At 38.9% G+C, this 15,941-nt stretch overlaps 1 protein-coding gene across 5 annotated transcripts in view; it reads right to left on the bottom strand.

The window, feature by feature from the left end:
- USP54 (ubiquitin specific peptidase 54) overlaps positions 1 to 15,831 on the bottom strand; it is a 101,050-nt gene extending 85,219 nt beyond the window's left edge. For 4 of the 5 annotated variants that reach the window (XM_013176570.3, XM_048060023.2, XM_067000530.1 and 1 more), the window contains exons 1-2: positions 15,693 to 15,831; positions 15,337 to 15,422 (exon numbers count right to left, since the gene is read on the bottom strand). The gene's annotated coding sequence lies outside the window, so the exon portion shown is untranslated. The other variant, XM_067000527.1, reaches the window with a different exon arrangement.
- Between the last annotated feature and the right edge of the window lie 110 nt (positions 15,832 to 15,941).

Here is a 15,941-nt window from a genome sequence, read left to right as displayed (position 1 = left end):
AGAATGATGCTAAAACAGTGATTTATCGTGACTTAACATGACCTTGACCATCAGCTGAAGTGTATGAACTGACTAATGCAGTTCTAGTCCAATTATGCTGAGAAGCAAAACGTGTTAGTATAAACTACTAGTGAACTGAGCATAGATGCTCAAGGGAAGTTTTGGATAATATACTAACCAAAGACAATTTACATTGCAACAGTTCACTGATTTACAGCTAACCACACTTTGACAAACGAAGCTTTAAGTTATAAGGACAAGGTTATAAGGACAAGTATTCAGGCTTTAGCTGATAGGATTTTAGAGGTATTTGGTGTTGTTTTTTGTTGTGTTTTGTTTTTTTCTTTTGTGCTAGAGGCACACTACAAAAAAAAAAAAATGAATGTATTGGAAACCGGTGGGAACGTTACAAATGAAATGGTTCTTTTTATGGATCCTGCTAGCAACACTGAACACTAATCACTATTAGATAACACTGTACTGGCCAATTTGCACTAGGCTGGCATTCAGTACATTTTGAAAGTGACACTAAATAACAACTGGTTTAGATTTTCTTTTAAACGAAATAGATGAATTTCTCTTACTTCCATAACATAATAATTTCAACCGGGAATTCAAGAACTTAATGTGTTGAGGCAAATTAACATGGTAAGAGGCATACCTTGCAGATTTGAGTTCCACTGCTGCTTCATGTCACACCTATTTCCATCCATTAAAAATAACAATAACAATAATAAAAAAAAAACTGATGCAGGCTCCTAACATTATCTTTAAACTTGGAAAAACATAAGAGCTCTCTCCTACCTAGTTCACTACCTACTTCACGATTAGCTTCTCTGCTGTATTCATAACCACACTGGAATTCAGTCCAAATACACATTTAGTTTAACAGTTCTCTAACAGGAATGGAATGGGTACTACTATCTGTATTCAGCTGTATTCACAATGCTTGATTACACTTGGTTGTAGCTCAGTTTCATTCTGTCTGTGCAGTCAGAACCCATAACAAGAAGTAGTCACTGCTAATTAATCTATGAAAATTAGTCTTGAAATTAATCTTGAAAAGACTGAAATATGCAGGCCAGCTTCTGAATTAAATCTAATTTTGTCTTCTCTATAGATATGCTCTTAAGAAACATTAGCAGAATTATCTGCTAACTCATAAGAACTCATTGTAATGCAGTTTCATTATGTTACTTCGCACATCCTCCAAGAACTTCTTTCCTCCCCACAAGAAGAAATTAACAGATTTTAGAACTATTTCTGTAAGAAGGCAGACAGCGCAAGATCTGGTTGCTGTTCTCACTGAACCAGCGATGCGACAGCACTGGAACAGCCAGAACACCTGAATTCTATTCCTGGTTCAGCCCTAACATCCTCCGACAAGCCAAGCCTCTGTGTCCATCCGTTCTGCCTACCTGTAACACCGTACTAAAGGAAAATTTGTTGTAATCACTGGACTGAAAGACTCAAAACAGAATTACAGTGAAAAAAACCAAAAGGTGAAAAATATGCTGAGAAATTAGCTCATCTCAATTACTTTGAAATTTCAAACAGTAAAAGGAACACTGCCTACTTACATAGCAAAGATGATGAATAAATCCTCAGACACTTGCTCACCAGGGAAAGCCTTGTTTCTGGACATCCATCCCAACAAACAACGTTGCTGTGCCATATAAAGTAGCCAATTCTCATTCCATCAAATTTCAGCCTGCATAACAGCAGCGTACAATTTTACAGTGAAGGCTGGAATGGAAGCTGAGGTAATAAAGACACAGTGGAAAACTAATGCTGTAGTGGCCCAGTTCTCATTCCTCTAAAAATTTTAAGCGCTGTCATCTTTTCCATAATATCAACCCACCCATACTTGCTCTTTGAACAGATAAGCTGAACCTAAAGGCATTACGAAGCAAAATAAAAAAGTGCATACTCCTGTCTTACGCAAGAGCCTGCACTTACCAATGAACCGAAGATGCCAACCTGCTCTCATTTGTATTTACTTCCCCTTAGATGGGTCAACAGTTTGGCAACTTAAAAGCTGGATACTTTGAAACTGCAAAGTTTAAACTGATTACATTTATGAAAATTAGATCATGTCCATAGCTCTATTGAAAAATGTGCTTATATTTTACTGAGTAAACAACTTTTGCCAGTGTTATTACTTCTGCAGACACATATGTTCATTATCCCTGCTTAATTGGGCACAGCAAGAATTAATCTGGAGCCTGGGCAAAGACAGAAGAACTTAGACAACATACTGTCTCACTAAAACCACCTTCCACCAGCAACCTAAAAAGCTGTGCCACCCAGAGCGCTGCAGGATCATTAGGCACAAATTTACTCCCAGTAAGGGCTGGCCTCCCCCACAGAGAACAAGGCTGCAGTCGAACACTTTTGATAAACATGCGAAAATTTGTATGCAAAGACTGTAGATCACACGGTCCTGTATACTGACCTTACGGATACCTTCCTGGAGCACAGAAAATTAACAAGTGTTTTGTGCATAAAGCCATTATCCTTCTAAAGGATGGCTCTCGTAATTCTTGCCACCGCAGCCCAGAAATATTAAAGTAGAGACAAAAAATACATAGCAAAAGAAAATGAAAAGAATAGACAATTAGACCTGTTTTCCTGATTCCCTTCCTATGAAATTGCAAGCAATTCTGCATTATTTCACAATAATCTGGAAAGTAAAGAAGTCATGAGGTAACAGGTTTAAAAACAAGTATAGAGAAACGGCTTTACAACACATCACAAATTGTGGAATTCCCTACCACAGAAAGTTGACTATGTCAAAACACAATTTGGATCAAAAGTATTAGACTTGTTAATGTAGCACAGGCCCATCAGAAACAACTGCAAGTTATTGTCTAGATGCAGGTTTCAGTTCAGGATATCCCTAAGCTACTGCCCATTGAAGAGATTAAAAGTCAAACAACAACAAAACACAATGGAAGACACGTTCCAGACTTGCCTTGGTTTTTATAATCTTCCTCTAGGCACTTCTTTAGGTCACAGTTGATACAGCTTGGCCAGTAGGAATGAGGCAACTCTAGCCAAAAGCCCTTCTTGGAAAAAAAAGAAAAACAAAAACAAACAAAAAAAAAAACCAACAAACAAACAAAAACAACTAACTAGCAAACAAAAAGGCATAAAAGCTAAGACAACAAATTAATTGTCAATTGATTTCTGGGGACGAAGAATAAGAAAGAGTTGACTCAGGTGAAGAATAAATTTTTTAATGAGGCAACCAGACAGGGACCCCAAGCAAAGTTTCTGCCTTTATTAACCATTCTTCCTGTTGCCAACTAGCAGCCTACCAATGCAGAAAAACAATAAAGGAAGTATGAAATGAAGTTCAAATACATGGACCCTGGTAGCAACAGGCATAAACCTAAACTAAGAGAACGATCAGCTACAACTCTGTCATTAAAACCAAGGGCAAGGAGGAGGACAGAACCCCATAAAAGCAGAAAATGAAGTGATACTGGAAGGCAGCCAGTAGGAAAAAAATGGCATGGTAAAAGTTCAAAGCTTCAGAAATGTAAAATAAGTGAGCTGAAAGAGAATCCCAAACCCCTTATTGATTACTACCAGAATAAGAATACAGAATAAGAATACCACACAAGTTGTTCTATGTTTTTCCCTGCATTTTTCTTTACCTCACTTCAAAGAATCTGGAGGAGCTGAGTGAGCAAGCTATGTCACCGTGCTTCATAAAAGAGGCAGACCCTGTATAAAGTGCAAACGCACAAGGTGTGGAAATTTATCTCCCAATTACTTAAGTAACAGGTATTGTTGCTTTTTATTAGTACATCTTGCAAATTTATGCCATTCCAAAGATGCATGCTAATACTTTGCCTAGCAATTCTACCTGATTTGGTCTGCTACTAGGCAGAGTTATATTTCTGACCAAAACATAACAGCTACATATGCAGCTGAGTGACATATAAAACCCACAACACTCAGAACACAAAGCTTTCAATGCTGGCATCCTGGCTGCATCCAGAAATCAGAAGGTACCAGCAAACACATTTTCCTGTTACTTCATTCAGTGGGCAATTCACAAGTCAGAAGCTCACAAAGCACAAGAAAACAGGACTGATTGCAGACATAAAAATGCCCTTTTCTCCAGTCTTGTGTTGTAGTCTAAGGCTGCAACAGCCACTGATGTCACAGGAATTCTCTCCAGAGAAACTTCTGGCTGTAAGAGAGACTACTCCAACTGTGCAAGCAGAAGAACAGACATCACTAAGACAACAAGTGCTGTTCTGCATCATCCTTCTCTAAAATCCAAATAATTTCTCCAGTACCAGTATATACTGATGATATCCTAGAGCAACAGAGGAAAAGTATCCCTGATGACAAAAGAATTTCCAAAACCATTTTGCCTTGAAACTACATGAAGATACTGGTATTTCCTCCAGGAAGACATGTTTCTTTACTAAAATGTCACACGGGTTTTTGGCACTGGTACAGTTTTCTTTCTCCAACTTCCAAAACCATGACTTCAAAGATAACAATCTGCCAACAGGGCAAGAAGATAAACAAGTTGTGACATTAAGTCCAAGTAAGCTTGGAGAAAGGCACTGCATTTAACATTGCTTTTTCCAAGAAAAATGCAGATAACAGGCAAACAGACACAGATGCTCAAATTCCCCCTCTCCCTTCAAATTCAGAAATCAAGACATAAGTAAATGCTGTTGAGACAAAAGAATATTGTTTTCCCTCTCTAAAGTGATTTGGATAATTATAGCATGCAAATAGTGCTGAGCACTTCAAGAACTACTAAGTAATTAGATTTTGCAGGTATAATTTATTCTGAAAAGCAAAGACATGAGAAAAAAATTGATGTGCATGCACCTATTTCACCATTAGCTTCTTCAGGAAAATCCTATTATAGAAATCTACATGTTTCAAAAGCCAGAATTCAAGTGATGAAGTATTAGTTCTGTCTAGACTTACATGTGCAGTGCTCCATTAATATTATTATTTTTTTACTAGATCAATAATAAAATCATCTCTGGAAGCTGATTGGAAAAAACAAAAAACAGCTTTCAGGAAGTGTGTGGACAGAAAATCCCTCTGTAGGGCAATGGGAAGTGCTACCTATCTGCTGCTACTACTGCAAACAGGCTCCTTGTTCATGGAGGAACTTGCGGCATACGGCGCTCCTTCTGAGAAAGTACAACTGCTTGTGAGATGAAAGATTACGGACAGATCTGCTCAGCGTAACAGACAGCCTTCAAGTCCTGAGCTAGGGAACCTATGACAAAGTAAAATCCTGTCTTTCATTAAATGAACTGAGGGTTTATCATCCTTCTGAAAAAGACCAGGAGTTTTTCCAAATTCTCTTTACAGGTTGTCGTCATTTAGTTTGATGATACTCTCCTCTACATTCATTAGGTTGTTGTATTTTTTTTTATTTATTTTAAGAACAAAGAATATTGGCAGAAATATTAAAACCACATGACTACACACCTAAGTAATAGGAAAAGGCAGAGTCAGGAACTTTCTAACAATAATTTCTACACTAAAATTCTATTTATTGCCTACCTGACCACTGTCCACAAAAGGGAGGGGAGTTGTAGATACAGTCATCGGGAGGGGAAGTGAGGAGCAAACTATTCCTTGAACGACTTCATAATTGTCACCAACTGGGTGCAGTCCAAAACAAGTGACAGGATCTGTTCCAGGCATTCCCAGCAGGAAGCCTCACCAGCTCTGACCTCAGAGCAATGCGCTTGGCAGTGCCCATCCAGAATACTGCCGCACAGCACCGAAAGCTCTGCTAAGACAGGCCCCGAACCTGGAGGTGTCCTTAAAAATGCCCAAGTGAAAACCAACTATCCGATCTGCCTCCAGCACTAACAGGTAACACTGAAACGTAAAATGGGTTCTTAAAACAAAACTGACCTCAGGTGAGTCTAGAACAAGTTTCATTAAGAAAAATATCCCTACTGGAGAAGTAAGATTTCTTCCTTCCAAACCCCTTCTGTAACTTTCAGCTGGAATTAACCTCTTCATAAAGCTATAACACTTACACTATAAAGACACAAATTATGTTAGTTTCTAAATGCAAATCTAAATTCTTTCATCTGAAAAGGCGTGCAAAGCAACTGCTAGTGCTATGCTTTCAGAACATAGTTCTGAACATAGTTCTGAACAGTTAAGTCTCCCCATAAACTGGTTGCAATTAAACTAAAATTATCTTTAGCCTCTTTTTGCCTTTGTTTATAACAGTAACACCAAAAAAAAGTTAGTGGAAGGAACAAGCTCAGCAACAGGAACATGTTTATAGTACTTTGGTGACTCCCTGCTTAAAAGCTGTGCTAAACTCCTAAGATGGGTCTGAAGTTATGTTTCAGTTTTATTAGGAAAAGCATTGTGCCAAGTCTCTTACTCTAATTTTTGTGTGCACTATATCAACGTTGTGGTACATCCTACCAACAGATGGAATTTATTCTAAATAGTATTTTGTTCTAAGTGTCAGGAACCTCCAGTTCTTGTACAGAAATGGTTTTCTCACTCAGGTTCCTCTGTAATTTATTAAAAACTAGAGCATGAAACTTCATAGTTTGGTTAAATCCTGTGTGCAAAACAGCTTAATCTACATTAAATCCTCACAGAAATATTCTTCAAGGCAGGAGTTAATCTGTCTGTGGCCTCAGCCACCACCCAGGACAGTTGGACAGCACTTTCTCAGCACTTCTGTTCTTCCCAAGCCAGTGCCTCTAATTCTTCAGTCTCACATGATTCTGTTCTTCAGGAAAGAATTTAACAAGCGCTCAAAACGACCAGCTCATGCTGTTTGGAAATAAGAAAGCCAAAGAAGAATGTGATGAACAAGTAAATCACAATCACAGAACAATTAAGGCTACAAAGGACTTCAGAGGAAGTGTCTAGTGTAAGCTCATGCTCAGAGCATGAGATCAGATCAAGCTCCTCAGGGCTGTACCCAGTTGGTTCCGGAAATCCTCTAAGGATGGAGACTGTACCACCTCTCAGTAAAATGCAAGATTGTCTTAAAAGAGGGGAAAAAAAGTTTCTTACAACCAGTTGGAATGTCTCATGCTTTAGTTCATGCCCATAAATTTGTAAAATATTGCTTCCTGATACAAGTTCCTACTGCCTGATTAGGAGTGATTTTCTCAAACCTAATGAGGTTATCGCTGTGACTGGGCAAATGAAGACGCTGCTGTGTCCTAGTTAGGATAGAGACCTATTGGCACTCCCATATCAGCTCTAGAGGCAGGGATCACACAGTAGTGACAATCTGATATGCAGAAAACCAGGAATTGCCTTTGAAAACTCTCAGAGCTCAGCAAGAACTGCATTACCATTGTTATATTGAAGTAAGCGTTGGAATTTGAGTGTATTAAATACTTAAGGTCATTCACAACCATTAGCAATTCCACACAACATGTATATAGTCATTAATTCTCATCTTAGCATGACAATACGGGCCCTGGCATTTAGCATTCATGTCGTTATTCAAACTAATTCCAGACAAGCAGGAATAAGAAGAGGAAGGGAAGCTCACAAACAATCTGCAATATTGTTATACTTTTATAGTGATACCATCAAAATAAACTGGAAGGGTAGAGACATGAGGAAAAAGCACCACAACTAGCATAGCCATTTTCAAACCAGCCAGACATAGCTAAGTCTGAGGTAAAACAATATAGACTGATGTTTCATGTTTACTGCTATGAAAATCCAAATGACAAAAGCATCCACGGCTGTTTAAAGATTTTATGTTTAATTAGAAATTGTATTTTAAGCCTTAGATTCCTGTTCAAACAATCTTACGTACTTTTTGATTTACTGTGCATACACGAGATAAAGTATCTCAAAGGTTAAAGGATTCATATGTCATTATCAATGGATTAACTCCTGTACAAACAGTACGCAAACTCCTTTATCAGAGGAAAAAGGTGATATAAATGTGTAACTGATGCTTGAAATTACCTGATGCTTGAAATTCTGCTGTATTTTTTACAGCAGAATGAAGCAACTCAGTTGGGCATGACACTGCAAGAGTCATATTTTCCATCTTTTCTCCCCCAAAACCTCACATATACCTTTCCTGAAAAAGATCTTGCCAGTACTGCTGCTTCTACCTAGAAGCATTCCCAGTGCTACACAGTCAGACAAAGCAACTTCAACTTGAAAACGTCACTCTTTACCCCTAGCATAAAAAAGCTCTCAGTTCTGCTAGAGCTGACAGGACTCCACCATCTTTTGTCTCTGAACACCACCAGTTCCTACCAGAAAGAGGAATGCATACAGTGAAATTGCCCAGGTATCTTTTCAGCCTGCTTCTGTGACACCTGACAGACAGGCAGAGGCGAACTAACTACAAGCAAAAGGCAAGCAAAGAAAGGCAATGGAGAAGTAGCACAGGTTGATTTATGTGATAATGATATTGCTGAATACAACTAAAAATTAATAACAGTAAATGGACTGATTGCAGAACTAAATTACCAAGTTTAACTACCTTTCTATATCTCCCAGAAAGGAAGTCCTTTGCTTTAAGAAAATGCACTTACACACCAAAATGTATTTCTTCTCAAAAGATGACTATTTCCAGATCAAACCCACAGTCTGAAACCTACCAATCTGAAAGGAGTAGATGATATAAATACCTTTCTGCTAACAGGAAGGTTACATTCTCTACCTGCCCATTCTTTCCTAAACCAATGCATTTTTAAGAGAAGCCTCTAAAACAATGCTTTAAAAAGCCTTTCCAGAAAAATTAGTGTCTAGTCTAGAGAATTTAAACAAATTAGGAGGACCTTAAAAACAGCAATTTCAGTGAAAACTGCTGTTCATCCTGCAGCACTGTCAGGCTCACACTGCAACATTCTTCATTGTTTCCCTTTTAAAAAAAAAAGTAATTAAATCTATATTTCAAATCTACACAGTATCCATAATCAAAAGGACCTAAGTTTTTTATTGGCGTCTCCTTTTTTTTAAAAAAAAAACTTCAAAATATTTACATGAATTCTCCAGATATCATCTATTATATATAAGATATAAGGACTGCATAGATTTGCTACTAACAATAATAATATTCATAATAGAGAACACAGACGAAGTACAGTGAGCATTATACTTTATTCATTCCAAGTTTTATGAAACTTTGCTGTGTGTTTATTTGCACATCTCAGGTAGAGTATAAACAAAAAGCTTTAGAGAACAGGCAAAATATACAATTAACATTTTTTATTCCTATTTTCTTTCCCTTCCATGACCTATTTTCTTGAATAACATGCAGATCTAGTGAGGACATTAACCTGTTTCCATGTCATAGCAAAGCTTGTGTACCAATGTGCATTAGCTGTTGTTTATTGATCCATTTATGAATTCATTCCACTGGGAATACCACCAGGAGGATTAGAAAGTATTTTGCTGTGCTATGCTTTGCGACACTTCATTGGTTAACTATTTCCCAGAATATATTTTAACATTTTGTGGAAATACTTACAGGAGAATCCTCCTCTTCAGTCTCCCACATCTGAATCACTCACATATTTTTAGCCCATTCATTACTTTCAAAAGTCAAATTGTAATAAATCACATAGAAGCATAACATACAAGAATTACATTGTCTATTACAAATACCAGTTTACATTTTACCAACTGCTAGAATTAGCAAGCTAGCTGGTCTCTGCTCAAGACTGTAAAACGCCAAATCAAGTTTCATGCACACAGAAAAAAAAAAAAGAAATAAAAGCCAGTTTCCTCTTTCCCAAAGACATCTCATCTGCAAATTGTTGCCCCCACATAGTATGCAACGCGTGCTTCTGTATAGATGTGAATGAGCCAAACTGTACCATAAAAGAGAATTCTAGACAAGACACTAATCTGTGATCATTTTTTATTTATTACAGATCATCCTACCTGCCTCTGCCGTAAGTATAATTAACCTTTGGAACAGCAATTACATACTGCTTATTTGCAATGTACACACTCATAAAAAAAACAACAGTCTTTGTGCTAAGAGGTGTTTATACCATTTTGTGAGCTTAACTACTTTTTAAAAATAGATGCCTACAATAAACCCACATTCACTGTCCCGATTTAAGCAGGCAGGGAAAGCAGCTGAGCTTTATAGCTCCAAAAATTCAGACTGTTAGAGATGACAGGGGAAAGTAATTCCAAAAGCAGGAAAGTAATTCCAGCCTTCAAATTTAAGGACTGCAAGCTTGACCAAATCCACACATCAAATGAATTCTGGCAGAATATAAAAAGCCAGGGCATACTGCAAAATAATTAAGGAAAAGATAGCTGTGGTTCATGTCCTGTCACACTTTTACAGCCACCTACAATTCAGTGAAGTTTTATCCACAACATAAAATGGTATCATTTCAGGCTTGGAGAGACGTTCAGAAGAAGGAACCACTCATAGTTTTAAGTCTAAGGTTTAAAAACCCTATTCTTCTGATTGAAAAAAAAAAAAAAAAAAGGACATCTGACATTTTGCTTTTAATGACAGAAGCCTTAAAAATCAGTGAAATGCAAAGGAGTGGCAAAAAATGACAGAACAGATACTGATCACAGCCTGTGGACCAGAAATGCTGTGCAAAAGAGGAAGATGTTGCTCTAAGTGGGGTGCTCTAACCAAAAAAGAGGGAGGAAACAAATGGGACAAAGGAAATGTTAGACAGCATGATCATATAAGCCTCATTTCAGTAATAAATGAGGCAGCCAATTACATTTTTCTCGCCTGCAGAAACATCTGACCAGTATCATTTTTCTTCCAACACCTCTTTAATCCATTATCCAATTTCCAACATTTTGAAATAAGAAACAAGAGATAGCAAAAGTAATTACATTCCTACAGACTACATGAAAATTGATGGTCAGGTAAAGGAAAAACAACCAATTTACAATTTTGGTGAGGGGGAAGTAGAAGAATTCACCCCTTGCATATTTGATTCGTCAGCAGTTCAATCAATACATAATGTCCACAACAATGTTTCTTGTTATGGAAGACAATGGGGTTAAAGACTGGAGGAAAAGGGATAAGGAGATAAAAAGACACAATTGAAATACACAGGAATGTAATATCATTCTTTCTGCAGTTCACTGAAACTGACCCACAAACAGTAACTTGTTTTAATAGCTTTAAAAATTGAGAATAACATGGACGAGTATTAAATTTATTGACCTCCTCCCATTAAGTAGGTTGCCTAGAAACGTCTTACCTCAGAATGAATGGAGAAATGAATTGTGTTCTCCTATCCGCATATTTCAAACATTTTGTAGAATTTATTTCACGAGATCTATGGAATAGAAGTCATTTCCCCATTATGCTTTTACAGCATTGAGCACACTGTAGATACTCAATGAAGAATAAAAAAAGTTGATATACGACAATAACAATAATACACCCTGAAAAAAGCCTCCATAGATAAATACAAACCTGTATACAGCATGCAGAAGTGTTGGCGTGATGACTCAGCTGCTAATGTATTCCATTTACGTTCATTTTCTTAGCAGCAGCCTGAAGTTATTAGTAACTCCCAGGATGCTACTTAGCACTGTGGATTCGTTTTCCTGTTAATGGTAGCAATGGGTTCCTTGTTAATGGTTTTAAGATAATGCTGGATTTTACCATATGGTTGGGTTTGTACGAGGGTTTCTCATGAAAAGCCAGAGAGTGTAAGAAATTGTTGCTATATTTAACTTCAGTGTCCTCACATGCACAGCAGACAATTGGAACGGACAGTGTTCCAGCATTTACAAGTGCAAAGGATGCTCGATATTTACTGCACGTTGTGTTTAGAGGACTACAGGGACTTTGAACAAGAGAACATATGGATAGATCAGAGGGCGGGTAATGGAATGATAAGCTTTTCACCTCTAGGTCACTGGTTCGAAACTAAACTGGTTGGTAACAAAGGAAGCTACTACTATCCGACAGCTCTGGCTTTTATAAATTGATTTGCCAGGCTTAGTGCAGCTCTCACCAAATTCAAAATTCACCACTGTAATTTGCATTCCTGCAAATAGTTTCACCCCAGCAAAGTAACTGAAACTTGAACAGAGAGAAAAGTAACCTTTTAACCTCTGGCCCCATCTCCAGACCAGGGAGTGCAAGAGGAACGGTGAAAATTACACCGCCCACAACGCAGCACATCATTATATGGATAAAGATGACCTGCCTCTCAGACAGTCAAATATAACTGCCTCTTTACTACTAGTGTTCAGGGCTTTTAATACTGAAGAAGGCAAGTAAGAAGACACACCAACATGGAGGTTTTGAAAATAAAATTTCACAGTGTTGCATAAAGATTTCTTTGGATATCTCACTCAAAGATGTATTTCCTAAGTCTAAAGATTACGAAGAAAATGGTCAGAGTGCTCTCTGAAAGCAACACCACAACTTTAACATCCACTTTGTTATAATGCATTTGTAGCCAAAACATTTAAACAACGTTTGTAAGAACAACAGGGACTTCAGTTTTTAAGGTATTTCTTCACTGCTTTGTTAGTAAATTTACGGATTAGTCCAGAACAGTGCATAACTTTCTGCATGCTTTCATAATTTGAAAAAAACAAAACAAAACGAAAAACAAACAAGCTTTCAGCCTCAAAACCCTTCTTCCTTTGCCTCTTAATAGTTTGACAACAGTCACAGCAAGCGTTTACAGCGTTGCAGGTTTACTGGATGATAACTGCTACAGAGGTGAATAGAGACACGAAGTTTTAACGTAGCACCTTTATGATCGCCTTTACTTCAAATATTTAGGGTATCAGACAACAAGGTCTACTGGATTTTTTACATTCTGTGAACACAAAACATTACCTGTACATTAAAGACCACAACAGAATACACGCAGCTCACAAATCTTGTAAAGTGCTGAAAAATCAACATATGAAAGAGGCTCCTCTGTTTCTGGCAGCTTTCTTGTTTTCTGCTAAGTTGTTGCTAACATACTGAAGTTTTTCCTTCTTTTTTTCAACACCTTCAGAAACAGAACATTTACACTAACTTTAAGAAAGCCACAAGAAGTTCACTTCCCAGCTGAATGACTGCACCTAAGTTCAGCAAGCTGAATATCCCGAGGTGGAAGGGACCCACAGGGATCATCAAGATGGCATGTGGTCCACTACTACAAAATCAGAATCATGTAACTAAGCGAGACCCTATTTCGGCCAAGCACTTCTCCCGTGTCCCACAGACAAGGCCTGGTGAGATCCCCCTAACAATTTAACTTCATCAGGACACAGCACAAGAAATCCCACGCATCAAGTGATATAACACAGAGAAGAGATAGAAAAGGAATAAACTGCTTGCTCAGCTTGCTTGTCAAGACACACAAAGAGACCTACATATTGTGTAATATGATTTAAAAACTGTCCAGGCTGCAGCCAAGAGACATTTCTCATAGAAGTCTCACATACAGGGTGCAAGCCTTGGAAAGGGGGCTCCCTACAGATAAAGACCAGATCTTAAAGACTAAGCCTATTGTTTCACTTGCAGTTAACAGGAACAATAGAGAGATTTTTGTACAAGACAAATCAAAATTCCTTGACAGTCAGTAGCAAGATTCTTGCTGCTCCTCTCTGCCATCAAGCACTGCGTATCTGTGCCAGGAAACGAACTTCAGTGATGAAAATACACAATAATGCTGGAAGGGTGACTGCAGCTGTTACTGATGAAAAGAAAGAAATTAAAATGCCAAGTTTAGACAAAGGCAAGAAGTGGAATATCAGTGAACAAAAAACTGAATAAATGTGAGGGGAATATATGTTAGGAAACCGAAGAACATTTAAGTAATTTACATTTCAGAATGTTACATGAAAAAATGAAACAACTAATAAGTTTTGCAAGTGTTAATAAGCGTGTCCATTACACTTATTCATTATGAACAGTAAGTTATGCACACAAAAAAAAATAGCTGTGGCTTTTTATTACTCTTTCATCCTCCTGCCTCAGTTTGCATTTTGTATCATCTGCTGCACTTTGCATAGTTGCACTGCACCTTATTTGGGACAGCAGTCCTTCACATTGATGCTTATCTAGCTGTCAGATACAACGGAAACTAAATTCTGATTGGTGTGGATACAACCTATCTTTAAGTAACGCTGTTTATGAAGCTCCAAAAACTGAAAAATAAGAATACTTTCTCTCTTATGTACTCTCCATGAAAATTCACTTAAGAAGGCTTAATGCCTAATAACAACATCAGGACTGGATAAAGAAGGATTTAAATTCCCATTACCCTTGTTTAAATGAACTAGTGAGTACAGTACCAAAATAGATTATTAACCCAAAACAGAGAGAAAAACCAATATAAACCTACCTGCACTGACTGAAAGAGATAAACTGAAATGCTTTCACAGTCATCAGCAGTAAAATTTCTAAATTCTCTAAGATAACTGCAAGTTTGTCTGTACCGGACAAATGAAAAACACCCTTTTCCCATACCCCACCCCAAGAACATTGTGGCAAAAGGCTTCCTGACTGGCACCACAGAGCTGAGGAAAAAAAAAAAAAAACCTCTCCTGTTTCAAAACTCTCCTGTTTCATTCAGTATGAATGATATGCACAGTGCTTGATTAGATATACTCCTGATTAAGTGCTAGAACAGAATTTAAGGAGTATCCTGTCTACTGAAAGCATTATTATTTCTACCACTTTCTAAATAAGAATAGATTTTAAAGACTCATTCTTTTTTTTTATTTTTTTTTAAAGTCCGTAATACATTTCTGGTCATTATTTTTAAAAGCTGTCATGTTCCAGTTACATATTAACTCACCAGATTAGTACTCTGCACAGCAACATTTTCTTTCACTCTAGAAATAAGCATGCTTATCTACGTTGCTATTGTTTTCCAAAACTGCTATTGAACTTCACGTAAATTGCAGTACAAAACCTTTCAGTCTTGGATTTACTTTTCAAAGCCTGAAGAACAGCACAAACCTAGAGAGGTTTGTTTTCATTACATACTTCATTATTTCAAACTACATGTGAGACTGCATAGTTATTTTTCCCTGAATTTGGCATGTATGCTTTCTCCACGGATTGTAACACAGAGAATTCGTTCCAAAACCCGAAAGTCTCCCTGGATCCCTTCCACATGTGCAAGCAGCCGCTGGCACAGGCTCAGTACCAGCACTCTGCCGAAAAGCCAGCAAAAAGCCCCTGTGCCTGCAACGCCTCGGAATAGGAGGTGTGCACTGGTAGAGCTTATAGTTAGGACGGTAATCCCCACGAATCCCCACCCGTAATCCTCCTACTGAACCGAGGGTTTCAAATGAAATGAGATCCTGGAAAAGCGAGCAGCTTCTGGTTTTAAAAGAAAAAAAAATCATACATACTTTGCCTTCCTCGGGCTGCGTTGCAGTGACCGCGGCACCGGAGCTCAGCAGCGCCTTCCAGCCGAGAACTTCCCCGTGAGCCCAGGCTGTAAGAGCAGACAGCCAGCGGTCAGGACCCGTTTTGTTTTAGGGCGCTCTCGGGGTGCCGATTTCCCAGGGGACCCGTCACCCCCCGCTGCGGGATTGCTCCCCGCAGCTCCGCGGTACCCCTGAGGGGACGGGACAGGGGGAGGAGGAGGCGGCAAACCCCGCGTATCTCCGTGCGGAGAACCTATGGCACCTCTCTTCCGAGAGCCACTGAGGGGCGACGAGCAGCACCCCGGGACAATCGGTCCCCACCTGACAGCACCACATACCCGCCACCAGCCGCCCTCCTCCCGCTGCTATAGCTACAGGCAGCCGCCGCAGCCGCGCTCTCGCGAGAGCCGCCATTTTCCTGCCACGGCCCCGGGCCGCGCCGTCGGCGGGCGCCTCCTCTCGCGAGTGCGCCGAAGGGTGGTGGGGATCGGGCGCCGGGGATCGGGCGCCTTCCCTCACGACAGGGCGGCGGCTTCAGTGGGTCTCCTCCTGTCGTGTCTTGTTATGTCCAGGGTCAGCCTGACCCA

This window comes from Anser cygnoides, chromosome 7 (genome assembly GCF_040182565.1).
Source record: "Anser cygnoides isolate HZ-2024a breed goose chromosome 7, Taihu_goose_T2T_genome, whole genome shotgun sequence".
Lineage (NCBI taxonomy): Eukaryota > Metazoa > Chordata > Aves > Anseriformes > Anatidae > Anser > Anser cygnoides.
Note: the sequence above shows the minus strand (reverse complement) of the source record. Positions and strands in the feature narration are given on the sequence as shown.